This window comes from Rhinolophus sinicus, chromosome 12, assembly GCF_057876585.1.
Source record: "Rhinolophus sinicus isolate RSI-liver-muscle chromosome 12, RSI-T2T, whole genome shotgun sequence".
Classification (NCBI taxonomy): domain Eukaryota; kingdom Metazoa; phylum Chordata; class Mammalia; order Chiroptera; family Rhinolophidae; genus Rhinolophus; species Rhinolophus sinicus.
The window spans coordinates 852,264-865,935 of NC_142512.1; the positions used below are offsets into that span (position 1 = coordinate 852,264).

The 13,672-nt window shown below is 69.1% G+C and overlaps 6 pseudogenes; all 6 read right to left on the reverse strand.

Moving 5' to 3' along the window:
• Positions 1 to 1,504: 1,504 nt before the first annotated feature.
• Positions 1,505 to 1,624, reverse strand: LOC148756221 (5S ribosomal RNA; annotated as a pseudogene).
• A 2,048-nt stretch (positions 1,625 to 3,672) lies between these two features.
• LOC148756222 (5S ribosomal RNA) lies at positions 3,673 to 3,792 on the reverse strand (annotated as a pseudogene).
• A 1,525-nt stretch (positions 3,793 to 5,317) lies between these two features.
• On the reverse strand, positions 5,318 to 5,437 carry LOC148756223 (5S ribosomal RNA; annotated as a pseudogene).
• A 2,341-nt stretch (positions 5,438 to 7,778) lies between these two features.
• Positions 7,779 to 7,898, reverse strand: LOC148756224 (5S ribosomal RNA; annotated as a pseudogene).
• A 2,048-nt stretch (positions 7,899 to 9,946) lies between these two features.
• Positions 9,947 to 10,066, reverse strand: LOC148756225 (5S ribosomal RNA; annotated as a pseudogene).
• A 1,539-nt stretch (positions 10,067 to 11,605) lies between these two features.
• Positions 11,606 to 11,725, reverse strand: LOC148756226 (5S ribosomal RNA; annotated as a pseudogene).
• Positions 11,726 to 13,672: the final 1,947 nt, after the last annotated feature.

Genomic DNA, 13,672 nt, shown 5'->3' on the forward strand with positions numbered 1-13,672 from the left:
GGCCACCGGCAGAGCTGCGGTGGCCAAGCTAGGAAGCGCGGATTGTGGACTGCAAATTGCAGAGGGGCGCGGACTGCAGTTGGCCGGCTTGGTGGGTCGGTAGGTTGGTGGGTCTGTTGGTTGGCAGAGAATCGGCCGGCAGGCTGGGGATCGGGCGGCTCCGGCTTGCCGAGTCTCCAAGCCAGCCGCCCGTGAGACATGGTGCTATGAGCCCCCTATCCGTGGTCTGTTGGTGTTCCCTCTTGGCCTCGCCAAATCCTGCATTCTTGTGCGGGCAGAGGGGCTAGAGTCCCCGCAGGACAGGGACAGACAGACAGAACGGGAGGAGGAGTAAGAGGGAGCGAGATGGAAATATGCTCGTATATGTACATGTATGTATCTAGACATACAGAGAGACATGGACAGAGACAGAGAAAGAGGGGGCTGGCACGCGGGGAGAGAGTTCCTGAGCCAGAGCCAGAGCCCAACAGGCACGTCACAGAGCCCGACGGATATGGGGTGGGGGAGGGTGTGAGGGACGCACAGGCGGGCACACGGACTGTTACAGACGCACTGAGGCTGTGTTGAAGTGGCAGCTCCTCCACCGGAGTGTGGTCGTGCCCGGGGCTGGGCTCCGCTAAGGAGGCATTGCCCTGGCGTTGGCAGTCACCATTGAAGCCTCCGGGGCGGGCCGCCAGGGTCTCCGGAGGGCCTGTGGTCTCTGAGCCCCGCCCAGGCACCCGCCCGCGGGAGGAGAGTGGCAGCCCCCAGGCACCCTGGTTGTGAGGGTTGTGCGCCTGCGTGCCTGCTCTGCCCTTGTGGTGGTCTCCCCCGGAGTCGATGGCGCGTGGTGTGTTGGGGTGCTGCTCCCGCCGTCCCCTGGTTTGTCCCGGCTCTTTGTGCCCTGTGTTTCAGGGACACCGTGGCCGGCGGGAAGGGAGGGCTCCTGGCTCTTGTGGGAGACGGGAGGGGCGCGCGGGGGTGTGGGGCGAGGTGCCTGCCAGCGGAGACAGAAGACTCCGGTGGGGCGGGGCGGGTGGGCGTCCCGTTTGCCCGAGGACACGCCGATCCTGTGTGTCGGGTCCCGGGGGCAGGCGCAGGGATGGGCGTGCCCTGGGCTCGGGCCGAGGTGCAAAGCACCGGCACGTCCTGGGATGGAGAGAGCCTGGTGGAGGCCTGCGCCGGCAGGCAGCCCTGGGCTTGGGCGTTGGGGGTTGCGGCGGCGGCAGGGTCGGGGAGCGAGAGGGAGCCCTGCGATGGCGGTGGCGGCGGCGGCGGCGACCGAGACGCGGCTGACTGCTGCAGGCTGACGGCCTGCCTCGGCGAAGAGCACTAAGAAGAGGGAGTGGGGGGGAGCCCTGGCCGACAGGCCTGGTGTGCGGCCGGGGATGCGAGCTTGTAGTGCCGGGCGACTGACCCTCCTCTGGCCAGGGGGACCTTCGGCTGCCTGGGCGGCTGCAGAGGGGCAAAGGGCGGCAGGGGTTCGGAGGGAGCCACGCCGGGGCGGCGGCGCAAAAGGAGAGGCGAGCAAAAGCCTGCAGCTATTCCCAGGCGGTCTCCCATCCAAGTACTAACCAGGCCCCTCCCTGCTTAGCTCCCGAGATCAGAGGAGATCGGGCGCGTTCAGGGTGGTATGGCCGTAGACGCTGGGACCCGGCTCCCCGCGCCCCAAGAGCCTGCTCCCGGCCTGCCTCTGACCGCGCGCCGTGCTGCTGGGCCGCTAGGGTGGCGAGCACGTCTGCCTGAGCGCCTGCCGCCCGCTCCCCGCCTCCTCCGGACGCCGCTGGTGTGGGCGACGGGCTACTCCTGGCCCGCAGCGAGGCCCCTTCGCGCCCCCCAGTGGCTCCACGGGCCTCTGTCACTTCCCTGACTGTGACATATGTCTGGGCGCCCTGGCATCCTGGGCCTCCCCAGGCCCCGAAGGGCTTTCACCCCGCCCCCCTACCCCAACCCCTCTCATCTCCCCCCAGCCCCACAACCGCACACCCCCCTTGCTGCTGTGCTGTCCCCACCTCTCAGGGCCACCGAGGGGGTCGCAGGGTCCTCTCAGTCCCCTCCGGCCCTAGGGACGTGCAACCCAGGCCCTGGCCCTGACCGGACCCATCCACAGGCCCAAAGCCAGGGAGAGCCACCCGCGCCACCAGGGTGCAGCATCTCCAGTCTGCAGCCACCCTTCGTCACAAGCCTTCAGTCTGGGCCCTGGAACCCTCGTCAGCGACCGGAGCCCCGCCCGATGTCCGGTCCCTTCACTGTCTACACGTCACCTCTCCTGACCCAGGGAGGTGAGAGAGAGGATGAGAGAAGGCCAGAGACGGAGCAAGAGAGAGGCGGAGAGAGACAGACGGGGACTGTGGGGACAGACTCGCAGAGAGCACTCTCCAGGCTCTGGGCCTCGCGTGGAGGGGTGCTGCTTGGGGGCTGCATGGTCATCAGCTGTGACCGCTTGGCCATCAGCTGTTGCCAGTTGGCCACTGGCCACCGGAGGAGCTGCGGTGGCCAAGCTAGGAAGCGCGGATGGTGGACTGCAAATTGCAGAGGGGCGCGGATTGCAGTGGGCCCGCTTGGCGGGTCGACGGGCGGTGTGTCGGTGGGTTGGCAGAGAAGCGGCCGACAGGTTGGGGATCGGGCGGCTCCGGCTTGCCGTGTCTCCGAGCCAGCCGCCCGTGAGACATAGTGCTATGAGCCCCCTATCCGTGGCTCTGTTGGTGTTCCCTCTTGGCCTCGCCATATCCTGCGTTCTTGTGCGGGCAGAGGGACTAGAGTCCCCGCAGGACAGGGACCGACAGAGAGAACGGGAGGAGGAGAAAGAGGGAGCGAGATCGAAATATACACCTATATGTACCTGTATGTACCTAGACATACAGAGAGACATGGACAGAGACAGAGAAAGAGGGGGCTGGCACGCGGGGAGAGAGCTCCTGAGCCAGAGCCAGAGCCCAACAGGCACGTCACAGAGCCAGAGAGACATGGGGTGGGGGAGGGGGGAGGGACGCACAAGCGGGCACACGGACTGGGACAGACGCACTGACGCTGCTTTGAAGTGGCAGCTTCTCAACCGAAGTGTGGTCATGCCCGTGGCTGGGCTCCACTAAGGAGGCAGTGCCCGGGCATTGAAAGTCACCCTTGAAGCCCCCGGGCCGGGCGGGAGGGCCAGTGGGCTCCGAGCCCCGCCCAGGAACCCCCCGCCCCGCGGGAGGAGAGTGGCAGCCCACAGGCACCCTGGTTGAGAGTGTTGTGTGCCTGCGTGCCTGCACTTCCCCTTGTGGTGGTCTCTCCTGGAGTCCGAGGGCGTGCGGTGTGTTGGGGTGCTGCTCCCTCAGTCCCCTGCTTTGTCCCGGCTCTTTGTACCCTGTGTGTTGGGGCCACTGCGGGAAGGGAGGGTTCCTGGCTCTTGTGGGCGATGGGAGGGGGCGCGCGGGGGTGTGGGGAGAGGTGCCTGCCGGCGGAGACACAGGCTCGGCTAACTGCTGCTGGCTGACTGCCTGCCTCAGCGAAGAGGACTAAGAAGAGGGTGTGGGGGTGAGCCCTGGCCGACGGGCCTGGTGTGCGGCCGGGGCTGCCAGCTTGTAGCGCCGGGTGGCTGACCGGCCTCTGGCCAGGGGGAACTTCGGCTGGATGGGCGGCTGCAGAGGGGCAAGGGGCGGCAGGGGTTCGGAGGGAGCCACGCAGGGGCGGCGGCGCAAAAGGAGAGGCGAGCAAAAGCCTACAGGTATTCCCAGGCGGTCTCCCATCCAAGCACTAACCAGGCCCCTCCCTGCTTAGCTCCCGAGATCAGAGGAGATCGGGCGCGTTCAGGGTGGTATGGCCATAGACGATGGGACTCGGCTCCCCGCGCCCCAAGAGCCTGCTCCCGGCCTGCCTCGTGAGCGCCCGCCATGCAGATGCGCGGCTCCGGTGGCGAGCATCGACCTGCTGGCCGGCTCTGCCAGCACCGCGTTCCCCCCCCCCCCCAGTCCGGCTCCCCGCCTCTTCCGAATGCCCCTGGCGTGGGCGGCGGGCTACTCCTGGCCGGCAGCGAGGCCCCTTCGCGCCACCCGAGGCTCCATGGGACACTGCCACTTCCCTGATGGTGCCAGAAGTCGTGGAACTCTGGCATCCTGGGACTCCCCGGACCCAGACCGCCATACACCCCGCCCCCCTACCGCCACCAGGTTTACCAACAACCGCACCCCCAAGGCTGGGGGAGGCCTGCACCAGCAGGCAACCCTGGGCTTGGGAGTTGTGGGAGGACCCCGCGGCGGCGGCTTGGGCGGCTGCGGAGGGGGGGGGCTGCGGCGGCGGCGGCGGCGGCGGCGGCGGCGGCGGCGGCGGCAGCAGCGGCGGCGGGGGACGCGGCGGAGGCGAGGGAGGGTGGGGAGGTAGGCGATGGCAACCGCGAGGATGGCGCCAGGGCGGCGATGGCGGTGGCGACAATGGGGGCTTTGACGGTGGGCGCTGGGGCACGGGGGTAGATGGCGGCGGCCGCGGCGTCGGCGGCGGCGGCGGGGGCGGAGGAGGCCGGGAGAGCAGAGGCGGGAGATTGAGGGAGTATGGCGATGGTGGCGGCGGCGGGCCTGGGGCGGGGGCGGGGGAGATGGCGGTGCAGGAGGCGGGGAGAGCAGAGGAGGGAGATTGAGGGAGTGCGGCGATGGCGGCAGCGGGGGCGGGGAGGGGGCGAGGGCAGCGCTGGCGGAGGGGGTGGGGAGCGCGGTGATCGCGGCGGCGGCGGCGGGAGAAGCGGGGGCTGATCGCGAGCAGCGATGGCGGCGGCGATGGCGGCGGCGGGGGGGGGGGGCGGCGGCAGGGGCGGCGGCGGCTGCGCGGGAGGGTTGCGAGGTCGGCGATGGAGGCGGCGGCAGCGTTGGGGGCTGTGTCGACGGGCGCTGGGCGCGGGTAGGGTTGGCGCCGGCGGCGGCGGTAGCGGGGAAGAGGGCGGTGCTGGCGGCGGAGGAGGGGAGAGCAGAGGCGGGAGATTGAAGCAGTACAGCGATGGCGGTGGCGAGGGCGGGGGCAGGGGTGAGGTCAGCGCTGGAGGGAGGTGTGGAGATCGCGGTGATGGCGGCGGATTAGGCGGTGGCGGCGGGGGCGAGGGCAGCGCTGTTGGCGGTGGCGGCGATCGAAGGTCGGCGAAGGGATCGGGATGACAGCCTCCGGGACTGAAGAGGACTGAGAAGAGGGTGTGCGGGGGAGCCCTGGCCGACGGGCCTGGTGTGCGGCCGGGGCTGCCAGCTTGTAGTGCCTGGCGGCTAACCCTCTGCTGGTCAGGGGGACCTTCGGCTGGCTGGGCGGCTGCAGAGAGGCAAGGGGCGGCAGGGGTTCGGAGGGAGCCACGCCGGGGCCGCGGCGCAAAAGGAGAGGCGAGCAAAAGCCTGCAGCTATTCCCAGGCGGTCTCCCATCCAAGTACTAACCAGGCCCCTCCCTGCTTAGCTCCCGAGATCAGACGAGATCTGGCGCGTGCAGGGTGGTGTGGCCTTAGGCGCTGGGACCCGGCTCCCGGCACTCCAAGAGCCTGCTCCCGACCTGCTTCTGACCTGCTTCTGAGCGCACGCCATGCTGCTGGGCCGCTCGGGTGGCGAGCATGTCTGCCCGAGCGCCTCCCGCCAGCTCCCCGCCTCCTCCAGACGCCGCTGGTGTGGGCGACGGGCTCCTCCTGGCCCGCAGCGAGGCCCCTTCGCGCCCCCCAGTGGCTCTAACGGGCCTCTGTCACTTCCCTGACTGTGACATATGTCTGGGCGCCCTGGCATCCTGGGCCTCCCCAGGCCCCGAAGGGCTTTTACCCCGCCCCCCTACCCCAACCCCTCTCATCTCCCCCCAGCCCCACAACCGCACACCCCCCTTGCTGCTGTGCTGTCCCCACCTCTCAGGGCCACCGAGGGGGTCGCAGGGTCCTCTCAGTCCCCTCCACCCTAGGGACGTGCAACCCAGGCCCTGGCCCTGGCCGGCCCCACCCACTGGCCCAAAGCCAGGGAGAGCCACCCGCCACCAGGGGGCAGCACCTCCAGTCTGCCGCCACCCTTCCTCACACAGCCTTCTTTCTGGGTTCTCGCCCCTCGTCAGCGACCGGCGTCCCGCCCGATCACTGTTCACTTCACTGGCTACACGTCACCTCTCCTGACCCAGGGAGGTGAGAGAGAGGATGAGAGAAGGCCAGAGACGGAGCAAGAGAGAGGCGGAGAGAGACAGACGGGGACTGTGGGGACAGACTCGCAGAGAGCACTCTCCAGGCTCTGGGCCTCGCGTGGAGGGGTGCTGCGTGCGGGCTGCATGGATATCAGCTGTGACCGCTTGGCCATCAGCTGTTGCCAGTTGGCCATTGGCCACCGGCAGAGCTGCGGTGGCCAAGCTAGGAAGCGCGGATGGTGGACTGCAAATTGCAGAGGGGCGCGGACTGCAGTTGGCCGGCTTGGTGGGTCGGTAGGTTGGTGGGTCTGTTGGTTGGCAGAGAATCGGCCGGCAGGCTGGGGATCGGGCGGCTCCGGCTTGCCGAGTCTCCAAGCCAGCCGCCCGTGAGACATGGTGCTATGAGCCCCCTATCCGTGGTCTGTTGGTGTTCCCTCTTGGCCTCGCCAAATCCTGCATTCTTGTGCGGGCAGAGGGGCTAGAGTCCCCGCAGGACAGGGACAGACAGACAGAACGGGAGGAGGAGTAAGAGGGAGCGAGATGGAAATATGCTCGTATATGTACATGTATGTATCTAGACATACAGAGAGACATGGACAGAGACAGAGAAAGAGGGGGCTGGCACGCGGGGAGAGAGTTCCTGAGCCAGAGCCAGAGCCCAACAGGCACGTCACAGAGCCCGACGGATATGGGGTGGGGGAGGGTGTGAGGGACGCACAGGCGGGCACACGGACTGTTACAGACGCACTGAGGCTGTGTTGAAGTGGCAGCTCCTCCACCGGAGTGTGGTCGTGCCCGGGGCTGGGCTCCGCTAAGGAGGCATTGCCCTGGCGTTGGCAGTCACCATTGAAGCCTCCGGGGCGGGCCGCCAGGGTCTCCGGAGGGCCTGTGGTCTCTGAGCCCCGCCCAGGCACCCGCCCGCGGGAGGAGAGTGGCAGCCCCCAGGCACCCTGGTTGTGAGGGTTGTGCGCCTGCGTGCCTGCTCTGCCCTTGTGGTGGTCTCCCCCGGAGTCGATGGCGCGTGGTGTGTTGGGGTGCTGCTCCCGCCGTCCCCTGGTTTGTCCCGGCTCTTTGTGCCCTGTGTTTCAGGGACACCGTGGCCGGCGGGAAGGGAGGGCTCCTGGCTCTTGTGGGAGACGGGAGGGGCGCGCGGGGGTGTGGGGCGAGGTGCCTGCCAGCGGAGACAGAAGACTCCGGTGGGGCGGGGCGGGTGGGCGTCCCGTTTGCCCGAGGACACGCCGATCCTGTGTGTCGGGTCCCGGGGGCAGGCGCAGGGATGGGCGTGCCCTGGGCTCGGGCCGAGGTGCAAAGCACCGGCACGTCCTGGGATGGAGAGAGCCTGGTGGAGGCCTGCGCCGGCAGGCAGCCCTGGGCTTGGGCGTTGGGGGTTGCGGCGGCGGCAGGGTCGGGGAGCGAGAGGGAGCCCTGCGATGGCGGTGGCGGCGGCGGCGGCGACCGAGACGCGGCTGACTGCTGCAGGCTGACGGCCTGCCTCGGCGAAGAGCACTAAGAAGAGGGAGTGGGGGGGAGCCCTGGCCGACAGGCCTGGTGTGCGGCCGGGGATGCGAGCTTGTAGTGCCGGGCGACTGACCCTCCTCTGGCCAGGGGGACCTTCGGCTGCCTGGGCGGCTGCAGAGGGGCAAAGGGCGGCAGGGGTTCGGAGGGAGCCACGCCGGGGCGGCGGCGCAAAAGGAGAGGCGAGCAAAAGCCTGCAGCTATTCCCAGGCGGTCTCCCATCCAAGTACTAACCAGGCCCCTCCCTGCTTAGCTCCCGAGATCAGAGGAGATCGGGCGCGTTCAGGGTGGTATGGCCGTAGACGCTGGGACCCGGCTCCCCGCGCCCCAAGAGCCTGCTCCCGGCCTGCCTCTGACCGCGCGCCGTGCTGCTGGGCCGCTAGGGTGGCGAGCACGTCTGCCTGAGCGCCTGCCGCCCGCTCCCCGCCTCCTCCGGACGCCGCTGGTGTGGGCGACGGGCTACTCCTGGCCCGCAGCGAGGCCCCTTCGCGCCCCCCAGTGGCTCCACGGGCCTCTGTCACTTCCCTGACTGTGACATATGTCTGGGCGCCCTGGCATCCTGGGCCTCCCCAGGCCCCGAAGGGCTTTCACCCCGCCCCCCTACCCCAACCCCTCTCATCTCCCCCCAGCCCCACAACCGCACACCCCCCTTGCTGCTGTGCTGTCCCCACCTCTCAGGGCCACCGAGGGGGTCGCAGGGTCCTCTCAGTCCCCTCCGGCCCTAGGGACGTGCAACCCAGGCCCTGGCCCTGACCGGACCCATCCACAGGCCCAAAGCCAGGGAGAGCCACCCGCGCCACCAGGGTGCAGCATCTCCAGTCTGCAGCCACCCTTCGTCACAAGCCTTCAGTCTGGGCCCTGGAACCCTCGTCAGCGACCGGAGCCCCGCCCGATGTCCGGTCCCTTCACTGTCTACACGTCACCTCTCCTGACCCAGGGAGGTGAGAGAGAGGATGAGAGAAGGCCAGAGACGGAGCAAGAGAGAGGCGGAGAGAGACAGACGGGGACTGTGGGGACAGACTCGCAGAGAGCACTCTCCAGGCTCTGGGCCTCGCGTGGAGGGGTGCTGCTTGGGGGCTGCATGGTCATCAGCTGTGACCGCTTGGCCATCAGCTGTTGCCAGTTGGCCACTGGCCACCGGAGGAGCTGCGGTGGCCAAGCTAGGAAGCGCGGATGGTGGACTGCAAATTGCAGAGGGGCGCGGATTGCAGTGGGCCCGCTTGGCGGGTCGACGGGCGGTGTGTCGGTGGGTTGGCAGAGAAGCGGCCGACAGGTTGGGGATCGGGCGGCTCCGGCTTGCCGTGTCTCCGAGCCAGCCGCCCGTGAGACATAGTGCTATGAGCCCCCTATCCGTGGCTCTGTTGGTGTTCCCTCTTGGCCTCGCCATATCCTGCGTTCTTGTGCGGGCAGAGGGACTAGAGTCCCCGCAGGACAGGGACCGACAGAGAGAACGGGAGGAGGAGAAAGAGGGAGCGAGATCGAAATATACACCTATATGTACCTGTATGTACCTAGACATACAGAGAGACATGGACAGAGACAGAGAAAGAGGGGGCTGGCACGCGGGGAGAGAGCTCCTGAGCCAGAGCCAGAGCCCAACAGGCACGTCACAGAGCCAGAGAGACATGGGGTGGGGGAGGGGGGAGGGACGCACAAGCGGGCACACGGACTGGGACAGACGCACTGACGCTGCTTTGAAGTGGCAGCTTCTCACCGAAGTGTGGTCATGCCCGTGGCTGGGCTCCACTAAGGAGGCAGTGCCCGGGCATTGAAAGTCACCCTTGAAGCCCCCGGGCCGGGCGGGAGGGCCAGTGGGCTCCGAGCCCCGCCCAGGAACCCCCCCGCCCCGCGGGAGGAGAGTGGCAGCCCACAGGCACCCTGGTTGAGAGTGTTGTGTGCCTGCGTGCCTGCACTTCCCCTTGTGGTGGTCTCTCCTGGAGTCCGAGGGCGTGCGGTGTGTTGGGGTGCTGCTCCCTCAGTCCCCTGCTTTGTCCCGGCTCTTTGTACCCTGTGTGTTGGGGCCACTGCGGGAAGGGAGGGTTCCTGGCTCTTGTGGGCGATGGGAGGGGGCGCGCGGGGGTGTGGGGAGAGGTGCCTGCCGGCGGAGACACAGGCTCGGCTAACTGCTGCTGGCTGACTGCCTGCCTCAGCGAAGAGGACTAAGAAGAGGGTGTGGGGGTGAGCCCTGGCCGACGGGCCTGGTGTGCGGCCGGGGCTGCCAGCTTGTAGCGCCGGGTGGCTGACCGGCCTCTGGCCAGGGGGAACTTCGGCTGGATGGGCGGCTGCAGAGGGGCAAGGGGCGGCAGGGGTTCGGAGGGAGCCACGCAGGGGCGGCGGCGCAAAAGGAGAGGCGAGCAAAAGCCTACAGGTATTCCCAGGCGGTCTCCCATCCAAGCACTAACCAGGCCCCTCCCTGCTTAGCTCCCGAGATCAGAGGAGATCGGGCGCGTTCAGGGTGGTATGGCCATAGACGATGGGACTCGGCTCCCCGCGCCCCAAGAGCCTGCTCCAGGCCTGCCTCGTGAGCGCCGGCCATGCAGATGCGCGGCTCCGGTGGCGAGCATCGACCTGCTGGCCGGCTCTGCCAGCACCGCGTCCCCCCCCCCCAGTCCGGCTCTCCGCCTCTTCCGAATGCCCCTGGCGTGGGCGGCGGGCTACTCCTGGCCGGCAGCGAGGCCCCTTCGCGCCATCCGAGGCTCCATGGGACACTGCCACTTCCCTGATGGTGCCAGAAGTCGTGGAACTCTGGCATCCTGGGACTCCCCGGACCCAGACCGTCATACACCCCGCCCCCCTACCGCCACCAGGTTTACCAACAACCGTACCCCCAAGGCTGGGGGAGGCCTGCACCAGCAGGCAACCCTGGGCTTGGGAGTTGTGGGAGGACCCCGCGGCGGCGGCTTGGGCGGCTGCGGAGGGGGGGGGCTGCGGCGGCGGCGGCGGCGGCGGCGGCGGCGGCGGCGGCGGCGGCGGCGGCGGCGGCAGCAGCGGCGGCGGGGGACGCGGCGGAGGCGAGGGAGGGTGGGGAGGTAGGCGATGGCAACCGCGAGGATGGCGCCAGGGCGGCGATGGCGGTGGCGACAATGGGGGCTTTGACGGTGGGCGCTGGGGCACGGGGGTAGATGGCGGCGGCCGCGGCGTCGGCGGCGGCGGCGGGGGCGGAGGAGGCCGGGAGAGCAGAGGCGGGAGATTGAGGGAGTATGGCGATGGTGGCGGCGGCGGGCCTGGGGCGGGGGCGGGGGAGATGGCGGTGCAGGAGGCGGGGAGAGCAGAGGAGGGAGTTTGAGGGAGTGCGGCGATGGCGGCAGCGGGGGCGGGGAGGGGGCGAGGGCAGCGCTGGCGGAGGGGGTGGGGAGCGCGGTGATCGCGGCGGCGGCGGCGGGAGAAGCGGGGGCTGATCGCGAGCAGCGATTGCGGCGGCGATGGCGGCGGCGGGGGGGGGGGGGGCGGCGGCAGGGGCGGCGGCGGCTGCGCGGGAGGGTTGCGAGGTCGGCGATGGAGGCGGCGGCAGCGTTGGGGGCTGTGTCGACGGGCGCTGGGCGCGGGTAGGGTTGGCGCCGGCGGCGGCGGTAGCGGGGAAGAGGGCGGTGCTGGCGGCGGAGGAGGGGAGAGCAGAGGCGGGAGATTGAAGCAGTACAGCGATGGCGGTGGCGAGGGCGGGGGCAGGGGTGAGGTCAGCGCTGGAGGGGGGTGTGGAGATCGCGGTGATGGCGGCGGATTAGGCGGTGGCGGCGGGGGCGAGGGCAGCGCTGTTGGCGGTGGCGGCGATCGAAGGTCGGCGAAGGGATCGGGATGACAGCCTCCGGGACTGAAGAGGACTGAGAAGAGGGTGTGCGGGGGAGCCCTGGCCGACGGGCCTGGTGTGCGGCCGGGGCTGCCAGCTTGTAGTGCCTGGCGGCTAACCCTCTGCTGGTCAGGGGGACCTTCGGCTGGCTGGGCGGCTGCAGAGAGGCAAGGGGCGGCAGGGGTTCGGAGGGAGCCACGCCGGGGCCGCGGCGCAAAAGGAGAGGCGAGCAAAAGCCTGCAGCTATTCCCAGGCGGTCTCCCATCCAAGTACTAACCAGGCCCCTCCCTGCTTAGCTCCCGAGATCAGACGAGATCTGGCGCGTGCAGGGTGGTGTGGCCTTAGGCGCTGGGACCCGGCTCCCGGCACTCCAAGAGCCTGCTCCCGACCTGCTTCTGACCTGCTTCTGAGCGCACGCCATGCTGCTGGGCCGCTCGGGTGGCGAGCATGTCTGCCCGAGCGCCTCCCGCCAGCTCCCCGCCTCCTCCAGACGCCGCTGGTGTGGGCGACGGGCTCCTCCTGGCCCGCAGGGAGGCCCCTTCGCGCCCCCCAGTGGCTCTAACGGGCCTCTGTCACTTCCCTGACTGTGACATATGTCTGGGCGCCCTGGCATCCTGGGCCTCCCCAGGCCCCGAAGGGCTTTTACCCCGCCCCCCTACCCCAACCCCTCTCATCTCCCCCCAGCCCCACAACCGCACACCCCCCTTGCTGCTGTGCTGTCCCCACCTCTCAGGGCCACCGAGGGGGTCGCAGGGTCCTCTCAGTCCCCTCCACCCTAGGGACGTGCAACCCAGGCCCTGGCCCTGGCCGGCCCCACCCACTGGCCCAAAGCCAGGGAGAGCCACCCGCCACCAGGGGGCAGCACCTCCAGTCTGCCGCCACCCTTCCTCACACAGCCTTCTTTCTGGGTTCTCGCCCCTCGTCAGCGACCGGCGTCCCGCCCGATCACTGTTCACTTCACTGGCTACACGTCACCTCTCCTGACCCAGGGAGGTGAGAGAGAGGATGAGAGAAGGCCAGAGACGGAGCAAGAGAGAGGCGGAGAGAGACAGACGGGGACTGTGCGGACAGACTCGCAGAGAGCACTCTCCAGGCTCTGGGCCTCGCGTGGAGGGGTGCTGCGTGCGGGCTGCATGGATATCAGCTGTGACCGCTTGGCCATCAGCTGTTGCCAGTTGGCCATTGGCCACCGGCAGAGCTGCGGTGGCCAAGCTAGGAAGCGCGGATGGTGGACTGCAAATTGCAGAGGGGCGCGGACTGCAGTTGGCCGGCTTGGTGGGTCGGTAGGTTGGTGGGTCTGTTGGTTGGCAGAGAATCGGCCGGCAGGCTGGGGATCGGGCGGCTCCGGCTTGCCGAGTCTCCAAGCCAGCCGCCCGTGAGACATGGTGCTATGAGCCCCCTATCCGTGGTCTGTTGGTGTTCCCTCTTGGCCTCGCCAAATCCTGCATTCTTGTGCGGGCAGAGGGGCTAGAGTCCCCGCAGGACAGGGACAGACAGACAGAACGGGAGGAGGAGTAAGAGGGAGCGAGATGGAAATATGCTCGTATATGTACATGTATGTATCTAGACATACAGAGAGACATGGACAGAGACAGAGAAAGAGGGGGCTGGCACGCGGGGAGAGAGTTCCTGAGCCAGAGCCAGAGCCCAACAGGCACGTCACAGAGCCCGACGGATATGGGGTGGGGGAGGGTGTGAGGGACGCACAGGCGGGCACACGGACTGTTACAGACGCACTGAGGCTGTGTTGAAGTGGCAGCTCCTCCACCGGAGTGTGGTCGTGCCCGGGGCTGGGCTCCGCTAAGGAGGCATTGCCCTGGCGTTGGCAGTCACCATTGAAGCCTCCGGGGCGGGCCGCCAGGGTCTCCGGAGGGCCTGTGGTCTCTGAGCCCCGCCCAGGCACCCGCCCGCGGGAGGAGAGTGGCAGCCCCCAGGCACCCTGGTTGTGAGGGTTGTGCGCCTGCGTGCCTGCTCTGCCCTTGTGGTGGTCTCCCCCGGAGTCGATGGCGCGTGGTGTGTTGGGGTGCTGCTCCCGCCGTCCCCTGGTTTGTCCCGGCTCTTTGTGCCCTGTGTTTCAGGGACACCGTGGCCGGCGGGAAGGGAGGGCTCCTGGCTCTTGTGGGAGACGGGAGGGGCGCGCGGGGGTGTGGGGCGAGGTGCCTGCCAGCGGAGACAGAAGACTCCGGTGGGGCGGGGCGGGTGGGCGTCCCGTTTGCCCGAGGACACGCCGATCCTGTGTGTCGGGTCCCGGGGGCAGGCGCAGGGATGGGCGTGCCCTGGGCTCGGGCCGAGGT